At 35.5% G+C, this 6794-nt stretch overlaps 1 long non-coding RNA gene across 1 annotated transcript; it reads left to right on the top strand.

The window, feature by feature from the left end:
• Positions 1-2205: 2205 nt before the first annotated feature.
• On the top strand, positions 2206-3864 carry LOC108943838 (uncharacterized). The gene is made up of 3 exons (XR_001967833.3): positions 2206-2993; positions 3092-3151; positions 3552-3864. It is a non-coding gene; the product is annotated as an uncharacterized lncRNA (long non-coding RNA).
• The last annotated feature ends 2930 nt before the right edge of the window (positions 3865-6794 follow it).

Genomic DNA, 6794 nt, shown 5'->3' with positions numbered 1-6794 from the left:
GGTATCAGATCCTAGTTGATTATATTATCTTATATTTGTTCAAGTTTTGAGCTCTTTATTTGAAAAAAAATAGCAAACAAAAAAAACAGAAAAAATATCCAAAAATACTATAATCTAGAGCAATCTTTTGTTTCTGGATTTTTTTGTCATCTATTCTTCTTGTTCAATAAGTAGTATTTTACTTAAATACTACCTATTGTGATCTTTTTGTGCTCTCTGAATCAAATAATTTTAGTTGTGTAGCTTAAGTTATGATTGAATCCATATAGTCAATCCTATGTATTCAGCTATTCTTGCTTAATTTAGTTGTTTTCTTAGTTTGCTTTAGCATCATTATTTCTTCTCTTGTCAACACGTGAGCTATTTTTAGTGGAATTTTACAATAGAAACTTTCTTTTGAAGTCATCCATATTTAGTTACTTGGCAGAACTACAAAAAAAAACTCTATAGTAGTAAAAGGCTTGAGTGGAAAGATTAAAAAAAGCCAAAATTATTGAGGGACAAACACGAGAGTTGTGGGACATTGAACGAGTGTAAACACGTGAGGGAGTGTTGTGAGGACCTAACTTTTGTTTATTTGTATAAGCATGTCACATGCAGGTAATGATGGTGAAAGCACAAGAAGTGTAAATGTCAATCCAGATATATTGATTGCCCTTCAAGCAATGCAACAAGAATTTTCAATGATGAGCATGAGATTAGATAATATGTAAGAGAAGTTGGAAGAAAATAAAAATAGGAGAAGAGTCCCAGTAAACGAAAAGAGATAAGAACAACTACGTGCACAACCACGGGTTGGTGAAGAACACTTTGATAACATTGAAGAAACTAGTGATAATGACTATGTTGATATGGGAAGACATAGTCAAAGAGGGGATAGAAGAAGAGGAAGACCACAAAGGGGACTTAGGAATGAAGAAGAAGTTGATAGGAATTTGGGTAGTATTAAGATAAACATCCCTTCCTTTCAAGGGATGAGTGATCCATATGCCTATCTCGACTGGGAAAGAAAGGTTGAAAAGGAGTTTGATTGCCATAATTACTCAGAGGAGAAGAAGGTAAAATTGGCAATTATCAAATTCAACGATTATGCTTCAACATGGTCGGATAAGATAGTGGTGAAAAAAGAAAAATTTTGGAGAGACCAGTTTCTACTTGGGAAGAGATGAAGGCTATTATGAGGAAACGATTTGTTCCTTCACACTACTATAGAGATCTTCATAGGAAAGCAATGCATGATGGTTACAAGAATAGATATTCATTTCAAAAGGATGGAAGAAAGGTGGCACTTTCACCTTTAAAACCAAAGCAAGTTTTTTAAAGATCAAATGAAGTTAAGAGATTTTCATGTGAGTAAGGGGAAAGAGAAAATAAGAGAGAATAAGAAAAAAGAAGAGAATAAAATAATTGAGAGACAAAAAAAAGATGATTTTGTGAAAATTGTGAGACCCATTGAGCAAGAAAGAAAGAGGGGAGAGAAAATAAAAAATATTAGTGGAAAAAAAGAAGATGAGGTAAAAGAGAGCAAAATAAGCCTACATGCAAAATCCAGAGAGTGTATGAGTGCTTTCGTCGCACTTTGTGGTTCTTTTGTATAAGGGATCTTATTTGAGCGTTAATGAACTAACCACTCCTTTTCCTAGTGTTGCTTCTTCTCTTTTGCAGGAATTTAAGGATATCTTTCCTGGGGATGTTCCAAATGGATTACCACCAATTTGAGAAATTGAACATCAAATTGATCTCATCCGGGGAGCATCTATTCCAAATAGACCGGCTTATCAAAGCATCCCCGAGGAGACAAAAGAGTCGCAGAGGCAAGTAGAGGAGCTTTTAGCAAAGAGACACATGCGTGAAAGTATGAGTCCATGTGTAGTGTCAGTTGCTTTTAGTGCTAAAGAAGGATGGAACTTGGCGAATGTGTGTTGATTGTCACGTCGTTAACAAGATAACGGTAAAGTATCAGTATCCCATACCTAGACTAGATGATATGCTTGATGAATTACATGGTTCATGCATATTCTTTATAACTAATCTCAAAAGTGGATATCACCAAATTTGTATGAAACTTGGTGATGAATGGAAGACTGCATTTAAAACTAAACATGGTTTGTATGAATGGATGGTGATGCCTTTTGTATTAACTAATGCACCTAGCACTTTCATGTATTTAATGAATCATACTTTACGTTCTTATATTGGAAATTTTGTTGTGGTTTATTTTGATGACATCTTTATTTATAGTAAGTATCTTGATGAACATGTAAAGCATTTAAAATGTATTTTGGAAGTGCTTAGAAAAGAAAGATTATATGCTAACTTGAAAAAGTGCACATTTTGTATGGATAAGTTAATCTTTCTTGGGTTTGTTGTCAGTAGTAAAGGAATTGAGGTAGATGAGGAAAAGGTGTAGGCTATCAAAGATTGGCCAACGCCAAAATCTGTGACCGAGGTGCGAAGCTTTCATGGTTTAGCTAGTTTCTATCGAAGGTTTGTTAGCGACTTTAGCTCTATTGCAGTACCATTTACTAAGGTCATAAAGAAGGATAGGGGTTTTACGTGGAGGAAGGAACAAGAGAATGCCTTTAATTTGTTGAAAGAAAAACTTTGTTCTACTCCATTATTGCAATTGCCAGATTTTAACAAATCTTTTGAGGTTGAGTGTGATACATCAGGAATCGGGATGGGTGTTGTGCTAATGCAGAATCAAAAGCCAATTGCATTGTTTAGTGAAAACTTGGAGGAGCTACATTTAATTATTCAACATATGATAAGGAGCTTTATGCATTGGTGAGGTCGTTAGAGACATGGCAACACTACCTTTGGCCTAAGGGGTTCGTTCTTCGGAAAGACCATGAATATTTGAAGAATTTGAATGGCCAAGGAAAGCTAAACCGAAGGCATGCCAAGTGGGTTAAATTTATAGAAATATTTTCTTACGTGATTCAATACAAGCAAGGTAAGGAAAATATAGTTGCTGACGCACTATCTCGTAAGTATGCCCTTCTGTCAACTCTTACTTCTAAGTTATTGGGATTTGAACATATTAAAGAATTTTATGCTAAAGATCATAAATTTTGTCAAATATTTAAAGCATGTGGAGATACTTCTTTTGGTAAATATTATAGACACAAAGGCTATTTATTCAGAAAAGGTAAACTATGTATTTCTATGTGTTCCATAAGAGAGTTACTAGTAAGAGATGCCCATTCTGGAGGCTTGATGGGGTATTTTGGTGTTCAAAAAACTTTAGACATATTGCATGAACATTTCTTTGGGCCTCATATGCGTAGGTATGTCTAAAGAATTTGTGTCCAATGCATATCGTGTAGGCAAGCAAAGTCCAAACTCTTGTCTCATGGGTTGTACACACCTTTACCCGTACCTAGTGGACCTTGGGTTGATTTGTCTATGGACTTAGTGTTAGGAATACCTAGGTCAAAAAGGGGGATGGATAGCATATTTGTTATTGTTGATAGATTCTCTAAAATGGCTTATTTCATACCATGTCACAAAACTGATGATGCTACTCATGTATCTACTTTGTTCTTTAGGGATGTTGTTAGGTTGCATGGTATTCCTAAAACTATTGTGAGCGATAGAGATGCAAAGTTTCTTAGCCACTTTTGGAGGGTTTTGTGGGGTAAGTTGGGAACTAAATTGTTATTTTCTACTTCTTGTCATTCCCAAACTGATGGTCAAACAGAAATGATTAATAGAATGTTAGGTGCTTTATTGCGTACTGTGATTACAAAGAACTTGAAAAGTTGGGAAGATTGTATACTTCTTGTTGAATTTGCATATAATAGAATAGTGCATTCTTCTACAGGATTTTCTCCGTTTGAAGTTGTGTATGGTTTTAATCCTTTGACACTATTAGATTTGGTTCCTTTACCTGTAAAAGAGTTGGTTAGCTGAGATGGTAACAAGAAGGCTGAGATGATGAAGAAAATATATGAACAAGCACGACAACAAATTGAAAAGAAAATGAACAGTACACTTCGAAAGCTAACAAAGGAAGAAAACGTATGACCTTTCAACCAAAAGATTGGGTTTGGGTACACATGAGAAACGAAAGATTTCCAACTAAAAGAAAGACAAAGTTGCATCCACGTGGAGATGGACCATTCCATGTCTTGGAAAGAATCAATGATAATCCATATAAGATCGATTTTCCAGGTGAGTATCAAGTAAGTGCAACTTTTAATGTATCTGATCTTTCTCACTTTGATGTAGGTGAAGATTCGAGGACGAATTCTTTTGAAGATCGGGAGAATGATACGAGCACGCTCGACGAAACTGCAATCAAGGAACTATATTTACCATCTGGACCAATCATGAGAGCTAAAGCTAGAAAAGTTCAAGAACTAATACATGGCTTGGTAAAGAAGCTACTTGATATGAGATCGGAAGTCACAGGTGTGGATGAAAATCCAAAATTTATACACATATCTCAAGTGAGCCTACAGGGAGAAAATCATGATTCTTAATCAAAATGGTGATGAATTTACTTGTGATTGACTATTTAGCCTCTCTCTTAATAATATATTTTGTAGTACTTTATTTTAAGAATATATTACTTTGAGTATGTTTGGCTTGCAATATTTGGTGAATACTTTGGGAGAATTGGAGCAAAGCAGTGATACTTAATGCTATCCAACATTCACAAAACTGTCCAAACATTGGTCCAATTTTAGATATTAATCTGTTCAAGTATAGATCAAATTGGTATACAAAATTCTTCAAGATTAAAGATATTGAAGTCTAGATTCTAATCAGCCAAACCGTTCTTAATTTGGAGCTTCCTACATCAAGTTATGGCCATATAAGCTACAGCTGTACAAATCTATACAGAATCACATTACTCAACTTCAAAATTAGTTGTGGAATAGCATAAGATGAATTTAGCTGTGAAACTTACCAAAAGTGTAGCCTCATTTATCTTCTTTTCATAGAATCAAGAATTGTGCAATTTCAACACTCCTAGACAAAATTATAGACTTTCTACCAAGACTGCACCAATATGCCGAGATTTCCAATACAAGAGATTCAATCATTCATACTTGGTGGAAAACATTGAATTGAATTGCTATTGTGAACTCATTTAAAAGTTGCAGCAAGTAGTTAGATGGTATGACTTTCTTTGTAGGCCTCCATAAGATTTCTTGGATGATTTTAAGGCCTCCATTGTTAAAGATTGCATGTAGCCACCATTGAAGTCCATTTTAGTGTTTGTTTTCATACTTGTAGTTTGCTAAAGAGTAGTTGAAATGGCTCTATAAATAGCCATCACTCTTTCATCGTAAGATCATCATACCTTTGAGTGTTATATGAAATATATTCATCTCTTTGAGAGTTTAGGAGATTTCTCCTTAAGTTCTACCAAGAACTTGCCTTTGATTGCTTCATGGATAGTTTCTCCTTGTAAGTAATCTTCTATCTTAGGTGATAGATTAGGTTACTTGATTGCTGCTCTTGAGATTGTGGATTTAATATATCCATGGTTGCTTGTGCTTCTAATCTTGGGGTCTAATCTCCTTATAAGCTACATAATTTTATCTTTCAATTCCATACTAATTCTTATTATTCTACGTCGGTTCCTACCATATTTACATCATATATCTTTTGATCTTGGATTCCGCATCACATCGCCACATAGTCTGAATGCGTCATAGTCTGAAGGCATCATCCTCATAGCCTGAGGACATCATGCCATGGCTGGAGGATCTCTCAAAACTGCATATCATTATTCAAAGGCATCATAGTCCAGAGGCACCATCCTACTGGCCCGAGGACACCATTTCCTAGCCTGCGAATCCCTTATCTACGCTTCATGGCCCATGACGTCGTCGACCAAAAGACAACTCTCATGGTCCAAAGGGAATTTGCATCGTGTTTAAATTTCTGTAATAACTATATATGTTCACGTGTATCGTGTTTTAAGTTTTGCAGGTAACTCGGGAGGTAACCTTTCTACAAACATGAGCAATTCTCGCTCCGATTTCCGTTCACAACGTTCACATCATTTGATTACCTCCAATATAACTAATCACTAGCAATTGATTGTTTCCATCTCGTAACCTCTCAAACGCTTGTCTTGTACATTCATCACGTGCAAATTCACATTCATAGCTCCACTTGAAATGATCCATTATTTATGGCACTACCCTATCCAGAGAAGATCTTTCTTCAAAACATAAGACCATTCTTATAATATTTCCATCGGTCTTGTTTGCAGTTGGATCCGGAACTACATACTGTCTGATTCCCATAACTGCAGGGATATGTAGGCAACTCAGAAAACCAGGACAAAATTAGTCATCATTTTCTTTATCCGACAACTCTTTCATCATTCATGGGTAAAAAGGGGCAGCTGTTGATATCCAATTTTGCCCTCATATTTTATAAAGTATTGTATATACTTTCAAAATATCATTTTGCATTATTACCCAATTTACAAGGGTCATATAAGTATTTTTTATAATTTTTAAAATGACCCGCCCTGCTCATTTCTAATCCTAGTCGATGATCTTGAGAGATTAACGGCCCATGATCACCCCGTCTCTTTAATTAACCAAACCCACCCGAAACCCTACTATTTATCTGAGACTGTCACCCCTAAATCCTCTCACCCTCTCTTCAAACCCTAGCCGACCTAGAGATCTCTTATCGCCTTCCTTATACGCGTTCATACGCGGATTCTACTTACCTTTTCTGCTATTATCACTCAACTATGGTAACTTTCATTACCATTCTACTTATGGCAAGTTAGATTCTCACAAATCTAGCTTTGACCC

Source organism: Nicotiana tomentosiformis, chromosome 12 (genome assembly GCF_000390325.3).
Source record: "Nicotiana tomentosiformis chromosome 12, ASM39032v3, whole genome shotgun sequence".
Lineage (NCBI taxonomy): Eukaryota > Viridiplantae > Streptophyta > Magnoliopsida > Solanales > Solanaceae > Nicotiana > Nicotiana tomentosiformis.
The sequence above is the reverse complement of the archived record's forward strand: the minus strand, read 5'-3'. Positions and strand labels throughout refer to the sequence as shown.